A 14,327-nucleotide genomic window follows, 5' to 3' on the forward strand; every position below is an offset into this window, starting at 1 on the left:
GACTAGTCACTAAAGCAAAGCCACCATCATCTGGCTAACTAAATTTCTCAATAAAATTATCTGTAGATTACGATACTGAAAATCACTCTCTCAGCGGAAAAAAACAGACATAATTTTCTGTAAAATGGCATAAACAATATTCTTTATGCTCATGGCAGAATAATACCAAGAGCATATTCTGCTCAATGGCACATTCAAAACCAGTCACACTCACAGAGTATTAACAATAAAATCAATATGGGTCTTCCTTACAGGAAACAGATCTGCATTTCTAGAAATCCACTACACAGCAACGTTAACATACTAAACTGAACTCAATGACCTGCCGTGTATAATACTCCCGATCATTTGATACTGTCAATCACGGCCAGTACATTATGTTGTATCACTTGACTGCCTAAAGGATGCTGTCAGCCACTAAACCAGTTAGTGCTCCCCCTGTGATCCAGAATCGCTATCCTCTAGTCTGGGGAAACACACCAACCAGCCCAAGAATGTAGCAGCCTCCCCCATTGCTAAGATCTCATAGGCTGTTCCAGCTAGAAAGATTTTGGTCTTATTCCTCACCCACTGACTGCACGCCAACTGCTTCGTGGGCCAACTCTGTTCTGCATTGGAACACATAGAGTGTATTAGGAACAGCCCCTCCTGTCCACAAGACAACTCTGGACAGCTGGCTACCACTAGAGAGAAGTCCACCACATGTCGCAGCTATCCTATAAGACCTACTCTGTCTGTCTTAGCAGCTGCTCAATTTAATACTTTGGCTTGAGTAATGGTCAGCCCAAGACTTCATGCTCCTGCTTCTTGCTGTCTCATCAAGGCTTAAAACAATGTCATCAGCCCCATCTGTCTGGTTGGAAAAGGAAACTAGACTTCCCCACAAAATTGGTCTCCATCCCTCCAACACATTAAAAAAAAATACCATCTATAGCCAGCAACACACTACATGGCTAGAACATGTCGTGACATTATGTAGCCATTAATGAAAGTACAAGTACTGGTCCAGACTTCCCAGCCTCAGCCTGTGACTGGGCATCACGCACATCTGCACAAAAGAGTAAGAAAACATGCGAAAACAAACAGAAAAGGCAGGCTGTGAAAATCAGTGAAACGACAAGTGAAACACACCTTCATAAGCTAACTTCTTAATAAAATCCTTTCTGATACTTGGCACAGGAGAGACAGATCTCACAGTATTCTTTCTAATTTAAGCATATAGGCTGTTCTTTCTCTACAGTAATACAAACAACACCAGCATACTGAATTAATAACTGCCAATACATTATTAACCCCATTCAAACACTACTCGTTGTATCTAGTAACCCATGCACATGGTTCCACAAAGGTGATGCACCTTGCAGTAATAGCATCACTATTTCAAACTCATAGTTGACCAACCGAATAGTAGGAATTGAGGTAATCACATCCTTGCTCTCCTCGTCATCAAATGCACCGACACTTTCATGAACTGCCAAAGCCGTGGCATAGATCCACCTCAATTCTAGCAAGGATAAACCCACATACGGCCACATTATATCAGAAATACTCTCTGCACGGTCACACTATGCCCAACTTTCCCTAGGCAGCCATATCTTTATGGTTCATGTAACAGCACATGTACTGTAACGCTACCTACCTATGAGTCACATGCTGGCACAGTTCAAATCCATGATATGCCAGAAGATTGTAACCTCCCCACAAAAATTTTAAAAAAGAAAATGACAATATTTAATAAAAAAGGGAGCCAAGAGAAACCTTCCCACAAAAATGTTGACCGGACAATAATTTTAATGTTAACAAGAATACAACCTAACGTAATCTCCCAGCAAATAAATTTACTGACAATGACAGTTAAACAAGAATTAGCAATCTGACCCAAGTATAAGCTCCTCACAAAAAAATGAAAGTCGATTCAGTGATAAGAAAATGTCAGTGATAATGATAATTCAATTAAACCGAAATATCGGTCTTTGGCCCTGTGCAAATCAGAATTAAATTCTTACCTCATTGTAACTGTTAGTCAAATTTCTGCTCTTACTCTTGCGCACAGCTTGGAGGAACTGCATTGCAAATAATAATATCCCTTTTTTTTTGTAATTTAACTGAAACTTTTCTTTAAGGGAAATGGAACGAAATCGTTAATTCAATTAAATAATTTTTTTTGTAAAATTGCTTTTGAAATCAAAATTATTATTGGGGCACTTGTTGGAAATTAATTACAATAAATAAACTTTACATTATCTGATGATTACCTTAATTAACAATATACCTCATTCAGCATCTTGACCAGTGTTGCCGACAGACTACATCACACAACCGCACTGGGCTGCTACTACTGACCGACTGCTCTGCATGACGACTACTACAGAACTGCTCTACATGACGACTACAAGCGAACTGCTTGCAACACTCGCGCGGTCAAGCGCAGACTAACCACGAAAATAGGCTCTCTGGTCAAAGATTTTAACGTGCCTCACCATCGCTGCTATGTTACATACGTGTTTCATAACCCTCCACTGGGGGGGCAAAAATTTGGCAGCGATGGTGAGTCATTTGGACTTGCCATCGCAAGAAATTTTTACAATTTACAGAATATTCAAATTTAGTACATAAATTAAATGTTGTGCACATGCACCAAGTACAAAATATATCAGACAAAGACAGGATGTGAGTACAAAACATAGTAGTAAATCAGAAAACTGTATATACAAATTATTTGACAGATAGCAAAGTGCACACGCACTGAAAAAATTCTTTAGCATTTTCAGAACAAATAAACAGAATGGCAGAAAATCGTGTTGATAAGTGACATGAGTGTACTCGCACTGGAGTTGATAACATATTAGCAATTTACGAAATGTATATATATAATTAGTAACAAATGACATAAGTGCATACGTACTGAAGTATTGAATATACAGAATGAGTACAAATCATATTGAAAATGCACAGGCACTGAAGTTCAGTAGAAAACATATTAACACACAACATAAGTGCACATGCACTGTAGTTCAGAACATATCATTAAAATAAAATAATAAATAAAAAAAATGTATATACAATATAAAAGACAAGAGTGCATATACTGTACTTGAGAACAAATCGAAAAAATGTCTTAGGCATTTTTGCAATAAATAAACATAATGGCAGAAATCATATCGACAAGTGACATAAGTGTACTCGCACTGGAGTTCAGCGAACCAAAAAAAAAATGTATAACCCATGAACATAAATAATGTTAGCAAAAAAATGATTTTCACTATGTGACAAGAATTAGGATAGGAAAGGGAAGGATTGCATCATGGTTGTAGCACTTTAGATTGCACACAGCTGTTCTGAAAGTCCATATCTTTCCACAGAAGTACAACACTAAGTGACACAATCTGAAGTTCTTTTCCCATCAGAATTTACCAGTGTAGCCAAGACACTGAACTCTCGTAGTAACATTTCATGTTTTCATTTTGGCAGTACATTAGGTACACCAAACAGTGGGACCATAATAACGTCTTCATCGCTCACGGTGGTGGACAGCATGTCGTGTCAACACCACGCTCTTACAAGGCACACCAACGTAGAATTAGTGCAAAACCAAAGATAGTGCTCCATGATCGCTAGGATAGACAGGACAAATGGACATTGCAGTAATTCAGGGTAGTTAGCTCATGAGGTGAAGGACATTAAGTCACATAATATTGACAATTACAGTCTTCATTAGTAGTTTGCGGCATTCATAGCCCAGTGATTGAACATTTCTGTACCAAGTATGTAGTATTACAGAAAAATGTTCATTAATTGTTTTACATAGAATCAGTAACCTTCTTTTCCTAGTTACAAAGCATTATTAAATAATCGCATTCTTTTCCAGTTACAAAGTATGGCATCGTTAATTAATTATTTGTTATTTCAATAGTAATAATCATTAGCCTTCTCCTAATTACAAAGCATTATTAAACAATCACATTCTTTCCCAATTATAAAGCATAGTTAATCATTTGTCATTTCAATATAATAGGAATCATATTCTTTTCCAGTTACAAAGTATCAACATTGAAAACAAGAGCTAATCAATGGCATAATTAATAACATAATTCATTGAGTGACATTAATTATTGGCACTCAGTGTCCAGCAAGTATTAAATAGTACAACATTGTTCCTCATTCAGTATTATTCAGATCATTAAGAAGTAATAACAATTCATTGAGTGACATTCAGATCATTACGAGGTCATTATTAAAAATCAGCTAATTACAGTCATAGCATTAATAATCAGTAGTACTCAGAAATCTCTTAAGTCATTATTCGGGACTGGTAATAACATTTTTTTTTGTGCTAGCAAAGCATTGCTTTTGGTAATTATAAGAGAAAACAGGAAGAGAAAAAAGAAAAAAAGAATTGGTACTGGGTTGTTCCTGTAAATAAAAAATGTGTAACGTCATTCGTCATGAGTCAGCTGTAGCAAGGTTGTGAAACAAGGCAGTAATGTGATCACATGTATAAATGATAGACACAAATGGGTAAAAAAATGTAAGTGCTAGTACACGTATAATAAGTAACAGGTTTAGTAAGTATCATGAAACGCTTCTGCTGAAAAAAAATACAAATGGATTGTTGAGTTGAAAGAAGAAACGCATACTATGCTGAAAAGTAGTGAACTTCGAATTAACAGGTAGTAAAATGTGTATAAAAAAAATATGTTCCATAGCTGTCCTTTCCAAAACCTTCAGTCATCCTACTATGCAATATAACACCTGCTGTCAAAGCAAACTGCAACAAATAATTAAATAACTACGTAGCATAGATACATAAACTTCAACATCATCCTCATCTGTAAAGAAAAAAACTTCATTATTCATCACTTCATTATTCATATTACCATAACTTCATCATTATCATCACCTGTAAAGAAAAACTTCATTATCCATAGTAGCACACTCTTCATCATTATTCATCAGCATTCATTATCATCTGCAAAAGATCACTTAATTATTCATTACACAACTATTCCTTATCTCTATCATATTTCATCACTAAAACTAAAATGTGTAGTTCTGTCTGACAGCCTGCATCAATCGCCTTGTATTCTGAAAGAAAAAATTAGTTAAGACTGCTATTCTACGATGAGTATAGTATATTCTTGTTAATGCTTGTTAATCCTGATCCATTTACTCTTCCTCATAAAGTTATTGCATCTTCTATCGTTTATTCCGTAGGTGAAATTCCCATTTCTGTTGAATTTATTTCTTACACGCATCATTTCTTTCTGAAATTGATGAAGAGAGATTAACGTCTTGCATTTAAATCATATACCCATTAAATAATGACTGGTTTATGGTGACACAATTAACCATACAGCATAACATTACAGACAACGTAATATGTCAAAGACATTGACAGTGTTCAAAGCCAAAATGTACAGAGAATATCACAATGCAGCAGCAAAAAATGTAAAAGTCACGATGTTGAGATGTCATAAGGCCAAAAAAAATGTCAAAGTCGACTGGTGTGTGTTATATCTTAACTATTTCACAGTGCATATAGACAAAACTGGAATACAATCGTACATAAAAAAGTGGAAAATGTGCATGGCCTGATGTGTAACGACAAGAAAAGCGACCTGCTAACCTTACCTTGCCGGGCACTTGCCAAGAAAAAATACGATAATCATCAGTAATTAGTCAGGTGAAATAATTGCATTAGTAAATGGCATCATAGCATGTTACATCATAAAGTGATTTCATTCAATAAACGGTTTAATGTTTGAGACATGGTGATTGCCTTTCGATTTTCTGGTTCTCAAAGTTTCGACGTGTACAACATTGGGGTGAGGGATGCTGCGAATCCGATATGGACCTGCGTATAGAAGTTCAAATTTACTGCACTTACCTTTTAATTTGCTGGATAAATAGTGTGTACGTACTAATATCTTCTGTCCAACGTGAAAGTCGCGGCGTGTACAAACCTGTTTTTGCTGTCTTCTCCGGCGCTCTGCGGCACGTTTGATGTTGTTCAGTGCAATGTCAATTATTTCACGGTGTCTTAGTCGACGACAGGTAGGGAAGTTGACTAATTCTTTAATTTTGTTTGGTGGTTCAACGTTTTTCAGTATAACAGACGGAGATAACATAGTGGATTCATTTGGAATGGAATTAATTACATCTTGGAATGAGAGAATGTGTGTATCCCAATCAATATGTCTTTTGTGGCAGTATATTCTACACAGTTTACCAATTTCTTTCATTAACCGTTCACAGGGGTTCGAAGAAGCGTGGTACTTGGATATATAGATCGGAGAAATGTTTCTGGCTCGTAACATGCGTGTCCATATGCTACTACGAAATTGAGATCCATTGTCAGAAATTACTTTCATCACATGCCCTACATGAAATAGAAAATGTTTTACAAAAAACTGCGTAGTTGCTTTTTTGTCGTAGGAACAGTAATGTCACGTAGAGCTTGAAGTTTTTCCGGATCAGGTGCAATGCCTTCCGCTGAAATTACGTGTCCAAGAAATTTTATAGAAGTTTTGCCAAAGTGCGATTTACTAAGATTAACTGTGAGTCCTTGTGCATGGAAAGTTTGTAACAGTTGTTCAAGAATCAGATTGTGTTCGGACCAGTTAGCTTCTGCGATAAGAATATCGTCTACGTACGTCGTAATTCTGTCCTTAAGTTCTGTCGGAAGTATTGTGTTCAAACCGCGAATAAAAGCTGCAGAAGAAATAGTTAAACCGAATGGTAATTTACAAAATTGATAACAGTCGCCGAAACAGAGAAAAGCTGTATATTTTCTGCAATTTGGATGAAGTTGAATTTGCCAAAATCCCGATTTCAAATCTAATGTAGAATAAATAGCTGTACCATGAAATTTCTGTAAAAGTTCCTCTAGTGTCTGTGGTCGATCTGTTTCATTAATAATTATGTCATTAATGTGACGTGAATCAAGTACGAGGCGAAGTGAGCCATCCTTTTTCTTAACAATATGTAGCGGGTTTATGTACGGACTAACTGCTGGTTCTATAATTCCTTGGTCAAGCATATCCTGCAATTCTTTCTTAACTTGTTCTCTGTGGATATACGGAATGGGATAATGTTTTGCTTTAAATGTGTCGTGCTGTTTCACTTGAAATTCATACATAAAACCGGACATAGTACCAGGAATGTTGTCAAAAACTGGAGCTTGCTGTAAAAGAGTTTTGCGTAGTTGCGTTCGTTCGTCGTCTGTAGTTGCACTGCTTTGTCTAACTTTATCGGAAATCATTTGCATTACGTCGTAGTCAGCTTCGTCTGGAGTATTATCGTTGTGTACGTACGTATCCGTGAACAATGTGGGATTACAGTCTATGCTACGTGACACGGAAATGACCTCTGTGCGGTTAATTGTTTGTTCTTCCGCAGATAATGAGTGCTGAAATTCTAAAGCAAGTTGTACATTTTCATCCTTTAACATTAAATAAGAATTCTGAAAATCAATAACTGCGTCGTGTTGTACCAGAAAATTCGTACCTAAAATTACGTCTGTTGTCAATAAAGGAACAATCAAAAAATTAGAGTGGAAAATATGACCTCCAATACAAAATGATAAATGCGTCTGTAATTTAACGTCTACTCCTTTACTCGATACTGTTCCTTTCACTTTTGTTTTGCCTAAAGGTAATGTCGGATAAGTATTCTCTTTGTTGCACTCGTTAAAAGTCTCCTCATTTATTACTGATATAGGTGATCCGGAATCAATTACTGCTGAGAATTTTGATGAACCAATTTTAATTTCGATGACAGGATGTGAAATAGTTTTCTGAACAAATGGTCTTTCCTGCAAGAGAGTGTCTCTGATATCGTCAAAAGTAATTACATTTTCGTGAACAACATTTTGCGTGTCAAACGTAGTGCTTGTGTTATTGGAAGATGCGATCTGTACATTATCTAGTCAGATTCTATCTGACGTGTTATTATTATTAGGAGGATGTTGTGGCATTTCGACTATTTGAACAGTTCTATTACTTCTTCCAGACGTATTATGCTCTGGATGATACCTACTGTCCGGTTCATTCATGAGAATAGGTTCTTGCGGATAATTTTGCTGTTGGTGAGACCGGCTGTTATTATATGTACGCTGATAATTGTGCTCATCGTTTTTACGTCTGTCGTGATAGTCATTCCTATACGGTGTATTGCGATAGGAATTGAAATACTGCCTTCTTTGTACGTAGTTGTTTCCTTGCTGCCGTACGTTACTATTTGTTGTATCAGGGACTATACGTGCTCGCGGCGGAACATTAAAGCCTGGTTGACCTTGTGCATTACATTGTTGGTTACGTATGCTAACCGGCTGGTTTTGATGTTGTTGTTGTGAAATACCTCTATTGTTACTAAAGTGTGGTTCGTGTTGCTGAAAATTTTGACGATATTGATAATTAGAATTTTGGCTGTTATTAGAGTTTTGGTAGTTGTTGTTCCTAAAGCATCTGTTATCTTTCCTATTGAAATTACGTGTCTGATCGTAATTGCTGTACTTTTGTTGACCTTGGTTATTATAAGAAAAATTTTTGTTTACAAAAGAATAATCAGATTGTTGTACTTCCAAGAGCTGTAAAAGATCTCTGAATGCTGAAATGTTTTCCTTTTGCTGGCCCGTTAGAAGTGACACTCGTAATGACCGTGGTAATTTGGAAATGCATAATTGTATAAGTGCAGATTCACTGTACGGTTCACTCAGGTACTGGTTTTGTTGCACCATATGCTCGAAAAATTGCGTGACGCTGGGAAAATTTGTGTTCTCATAATTTGGTAAGCTAATTAACTGATCTTTAATTCCGCGCTGTGTCGTCTTCGACCAGTACGCTGACAGAAAAGCATTCTGGAATTCTTCTACCGAGTAACATTGCCTCGCGATCGGTCTCATACGAGTTGCCGGCTCGCCTTCCAAAAAACTACAAATAAATTCAAGTTTGTGCGTTACAGGCCAAGTCGGTGGAAGAGCAAAGCTAAATTGTTGAATCCAATCTAGTGGGTGAATCTGCGTTCTATCGTTTTTAAAAACTTTAAACTTTCTCACTGACAGAAAATGTTTGTAATCGAAATTATCATCTCTGTGTGATGCAACAGGTTCAGGATCGTAAGAGTATCTATTGAACTGTGGTTGTTCAGAATCTAAGTCCCGTACTCTCTGTAGATTACCCAAATTATACGCGCTGCGTGGGTCTGACAAATGTTCATAAAGTGGTGTCTGTTGTATGTTATTATTAACTGAAATGTTTTTCATCTGTGTTACTTCTTGCTGTAAACTCGACAATTTTCTACGCAACGTGTTGTTAGACGAGTCGATCTCATTAATTGTCTGCTGCAAATTTTGAAATTCAGGTGTTTGGTTAAATGAAACCGGTGCAGTGTCGTCTGATTTATTGTCATTAGCACTTTCGATAGCATCAATACGACTGGCTAATTCATCATATTTTTCAGTCAGTATTTTTGCCTGATCATCGGTTTTAGAATCGGATGCATTAATCTGTTTTTGCAACTTACGTGTAGTTTCGCTCAGTTTTTTAACATCAGCTTTGATGACATCGCAATCCTGTGGTAGTTCTAATTGTTCGAATCTGTCTGTCACTGTTTGAATATCTACAGAGTGTGTATCTGTTTTTGATTTAAGATTGGAAATTTCGTCACGTAATTCTGTGTTCGACTGTTTGATGGAATTAATTTCGTCGGACACTGAGGCAATATTGTCTACATATGTCTTCGCTTTCGCGAACATTTTACGTTTATCTTCTTGTCTCTGAGCCGTGATTGTTTCCATGACTTGACGTTTGACTTTATTTTGATCCTGAATAAATTTACGGAAACGCGTATCACTGTTCTGTATGTGCTGATTAAAGCGCTCGTTAATCTGAGTGTTCTGCTGTTCGAATTTCGCGTCTATCTTTGCGTCCATTGTGCGCGAAAGTTCTACCGTCATTGCTTTAAACTCGTCGCGTAATTGTGTAGTCTTTTCAGAACATTGTTTAGCGACTGTACTAATTTCCTCTTTGAGTGTTTCTGTTGCGGCTGTTTGCATTTCCCTTAATTCTTGCGCAACAGACCTAATTTCTTCGCTATTTTTTTGTGAACAAGCCTCAATTTCCTCGCGCAACTGTTCCTTAGTGTCATGACACTGCGCGGCAACGGCTCTAATTTGTTCACTAAGCTGTCTGGAATTGTCTTCTAATTTTTCGTTTAACTGTCTGCAATTGTCGTCTAATTTTTCATTTAACTTGTCTTGTTTTTCGTTCTGTTGTTTGACCTGTTCACTAAGTTGTCTGGAATTTTCACTCTGTTGTCTGATATCCACACTAAGTTCGTTCTTAAACTGTAGCATTATTGTCATAAATTGATCCAAACCTAAAGTAGCTGTTGCATTCTCAGTACTCTGTGATGGAGTACATGCAATTGTCACGTTTTGTGTGACCATTTGGTCATTCTTTGGTTCACAAAAAGCTGTCCCTGTCAAATGTACACTCTCATTCACTATTTCGGAATTAAATAAATCCGGCGTACTTTGTGTATCCTGTCCATTTTCATTAGACAAATTTGTCTGCTCGTCACGTGAATTTAGTAAACCGGTTGTATTAAGCTGGGCAGCGTTCATTACAATAGTGCGCCCATCGTCATCAATTGTCGTCAAATCAACACAAGACACAATCGAGTTCGTTCGTTCATCATTAAGGTCTACATCATTATTAATGGTTGGAACGCATTGATTGTCAGTGAACGCAGGATTGACATCATTACACTGCGTGTCACATGTCCTATCGGTTACGTTGTTTAAGTCAGTAATTTCGTTCAAAATACTTCGCGATACACTATTCACAGTCTTTCGCGGCATTTTTACAATAGTCACTAATATTCACAAAACAAATAAGCACAAATGCAAAAACAACACACAAATACAACAGAGCAACAAACTGCCGTTGACCTGTAGAAAGAAAGTCACAAGATTAGTAAAAGCGTTGCGCCAAATCCTAATTATATCTAAGCAAATAAGAGCAGATTTCTGACTACTTTTCGGAAGACTCTCAACGAAATACGATCCTGGCAGGGTCGCCAAGTGTAACCTCCCCACAAAAATTTTAAAAAAGAAAATGACAATATTTAATAAAAAAGGGAGCCAAGAGAAACCTTCCCACAAAAATGTTGACCGGACAATAATTTTAATGTTAACAAGAATACAACCTAACGTAATCTCCCAGCAAATAAATTTACTGACAATGACAGTTAAACAAGAATTAGCAATCTGACCCAAGTATAAGCTCCTCACAAAAAAATGAAAGTCGATTCAGTGATAAGAAAATGTCAGTGATAATGATAATTCAATTAAACCGAAATATCGGTCTTTGGCCCTGTGCAAATCAGAATTAAATTCTTACCTCATTGTAACTGTTAGTCAAATTTCTGCTCTTATTCTTGCGCACAGCTTGGAGGAACTGCATTGCAAATAATAATATCCCTTTTTTTTTTGTAATTTAACTGAACCTTTTCTTTAAGGGAAATGGAACGAAATCGTTAATTCAATTAAATAATTTTTTTTTGTTAAATTGCTTTTGAAATCAAATTTATTATTGGGGCACTTGTTGGAAATAAATTACAATAAATAAACTTTACATTATCTGATGATTACCTTAATTAACAATATACCTCATTCAGCATCTTGACCAGTGTTGCCGACAGACTACATCACACAACCGCACTGCGCTGCTACTACTGACCGACTGCTCTGCATGACGACTACTACAGAACTGCTCTACATGACGACTACAAGCGAACTGCTTGCAACACTCGCGCGGTCAAGCGCAGACTAACCACGAAAATAGGCTCTCTGGTCAAAGATTTTAACGTGCCTCACCATCGCTGCTATGTTACATACGTGTTTCAAGATGTAGTCAAAATTTTAGTTGGAGTTTACTTCGGGGCTGGGGTTCTGCAAGTGTGAGAATTTATAAAAGATAACACATTCTTCTTGACAATAGAGAAACGATGAAACAGGGCTTATTTTATAGTCCAGTACAATTCTTGATAAAGACTAATCAAGAAAATGACAATGTAGAATACCTTTAGCTCAAATAAAAGTAAGTTTAAAAGGATTTTGCAGCAGGAGAAAGAATTGCGTCAACCACAATTATAATTAGAATTAACAGCTCCACATCACAGTCAGAAAAACGTTAGTAAAATTAGTTTCTTTAGTTAACTACATAAGAACAAACTAGAAGACGATTCTGTATCTTGATTAAAGCTGCTTACATCATTAGTCGACTTAATGTAGGTCTACAACAACTCCCATCACCCACTAGTCACCAAAGAAAAGCTACTACCAACCATCTACATGACTATCCACGCAAATTTCTCAATACAGTTTTCTTTATAATATGACATTCAAAGTAGATCACAGAGGCTCTTCTGCGAACCTTGCAGATCTAGCACTAATGGAAGAAAGGATATTGCAGCGACATGGCTTAGCCACAGCCTAGGGGTGTTTCCAGAATGAGAATTTCACTCTGCAGAGGAGTGTGCGGTGATATGAAACTTCCTGGCAGGTTAAAACTGTGCCAGACCGATACTCTAACTCGGGACGTTGTCCTTTTGCGGGCAAGTGCTCTACCAACTGAGCTACCAAAGCACGACTCATTAACCGCCCTCACAGCTTCACTTCTGCCTGTACCTCGTCTACTACCGAGTCTCGGTCCGGCACACAGTTTGGATCTCTCAGGAAGTTTCATATCAGTGCATACTTCGCTGCAGTGTGACAATCTCGTTCTGGAAACATCCCGTAGGCTGTGGAAAAGCCACGTCTCCGCAATATCCTTTCTTCCATTAGTGCTAGTTCTGCTTTTGAAGTTTGGAAGGTAGGAGAGGAGGTACTGGCAGAATTGAAGCTGTGAGGATGGGTCGTGAGTCGCGCTTGGGTAGCTCAGTTGGTAGAGCACTTGCCCGAGAAAGACAAAGGTCCCGAGTTCGAGTCTCGGTCCGGCACACAGTTTGAATCTCTCAAGAAGTTTCATATCAGTGCATACTTCGCTGCAGTGTGAAAATCTCGTTCTGGAAACATCCCGTAGGCTGTGGCAAAGCCATGTCTCCGCAATATCTTTTCTTTCATTAGTGCTAGTCCAGCAAGGTTCGCAGAAGAGCTTCTTTGAAGTTTGGAAGGTAGGAGACGAGGTACTGGCAGAATTGAAGCTGTGAGGATGGGTCGTGAGTCGCGCTTGGGTAGCTCAGTTGGTAGAGCACTTGCCCCAGAAAGGCAAAGGTCCCGAGTTCGAGTCTCGGTCCCGCACACAGTTTTAATTTGTCAGGAAGTTTCATATCAGCGCACACTCCACTGCAGAGTGAAACTCTCATTCTGTCTTTCTCCTGTCTCCCACTGCGCGCTCCAGGCTCCCTGCGGCGCCAGCAGCGCCACAAACGCCATCGTGCCTCATATCTAAGAGCTAGCTGGAGAGCATCGATAACGCGGCCGGCTGATAGGAGCAGGGAACAGCACTTTCCGCTAATTGCAAACGGAGCTGTACATAGTCACAAGCACTCCTAAATTTATGTTGTTGGTTCTCTGTAGACGAGGAGGTCTGGTGAAGGCCTGAGATCTGTAGCAGTAGTGAGTGACTGGTGGGGGCCTTTGGTAGTACCGGGAGCACCTGTTGTGAATTTAGTAATGTGCAACTGAGAAACCTGGCATTCATTTCTTTTTTTAAAAAAATGATATTATGTGCTCCCTTTTCCTTTGTTCCATGTGGCTGTGTGTTTTCAACTAGAAAAAGGTTGAACTGTAGTGCCACTTTGAAATTTCGTAATGCGTCGAATCAAACCCATAGTTGTGGCCACAGAAGGCAGGCCTTGTATCGACAAATTTCTGACCACAGCAACATCAGTTTTAACACATACCTCCGGTCTTTACTTCGCCCTGAAGCTAAGATGGTAGTTTCTTATCTATTCTCAGCGTGATTTATCCTGCAGCTTTTAAAGTTAACACACATTTCCTATGTTCAGCTATACGAGGTGCATTCAAGTTCTAAGGCATCCGATTTTTTTTCTAATTAACTACTCACTCGAAATCGATGAAACTGGCGTTACTTCTCGACGTAATCGCCCTGCAGACGTACATATTTTTCACAACGCTGACGCCATGATTCCATGGCAGCGGCGAAGGCTTCTTTAGGAGTCTGTTTTGACCACTGGAAAATCGCTGAGGCAATAGCAGCACGGCTGGGGAATGTGCGGCCACGGAGAGTGTCTTTCATTGTTGGAAAAAGCCAAAAGTCACTAGGAGCCAGGTCAGGTGAGTAAGGAGTATGAGGAATCAC

General features: G+C 38.2%; 1 non-coding gene across 1 annotated transcript; it reads left to right on the forward strand.

Moving 5' to 3' along the window:
* Positions 1–13,228: 13,228 nt before the first annotated feature.
* Positions 13,229–13,305, forward strand: Trnas-aga (transfer RNA serine (anticodon AGA)). The gene has a single exon. It is a non-coding gene; the product is annotated as a tRNA-Ser (tRNA).
* Positions 13,306–14,327: the final 1,022 nt, after the last annotated feature.

Source organism: Schistocerca cancellata, chromosome 8, assembly GCF_023864275.1.
Source record: "Schistocerca cancellata isolate TAMUIC-IGC-003103 chromosome 8, iqSchCanc2.1, whole genome shotgun sequence".
Taxonomy (NCBI): domain Eukaryota; kingdom Metazoa; phylum Arthropoda; class Insecta; order Orthoptera; family Acrididae; genus Schistocerca; species Schistocerca cancellata.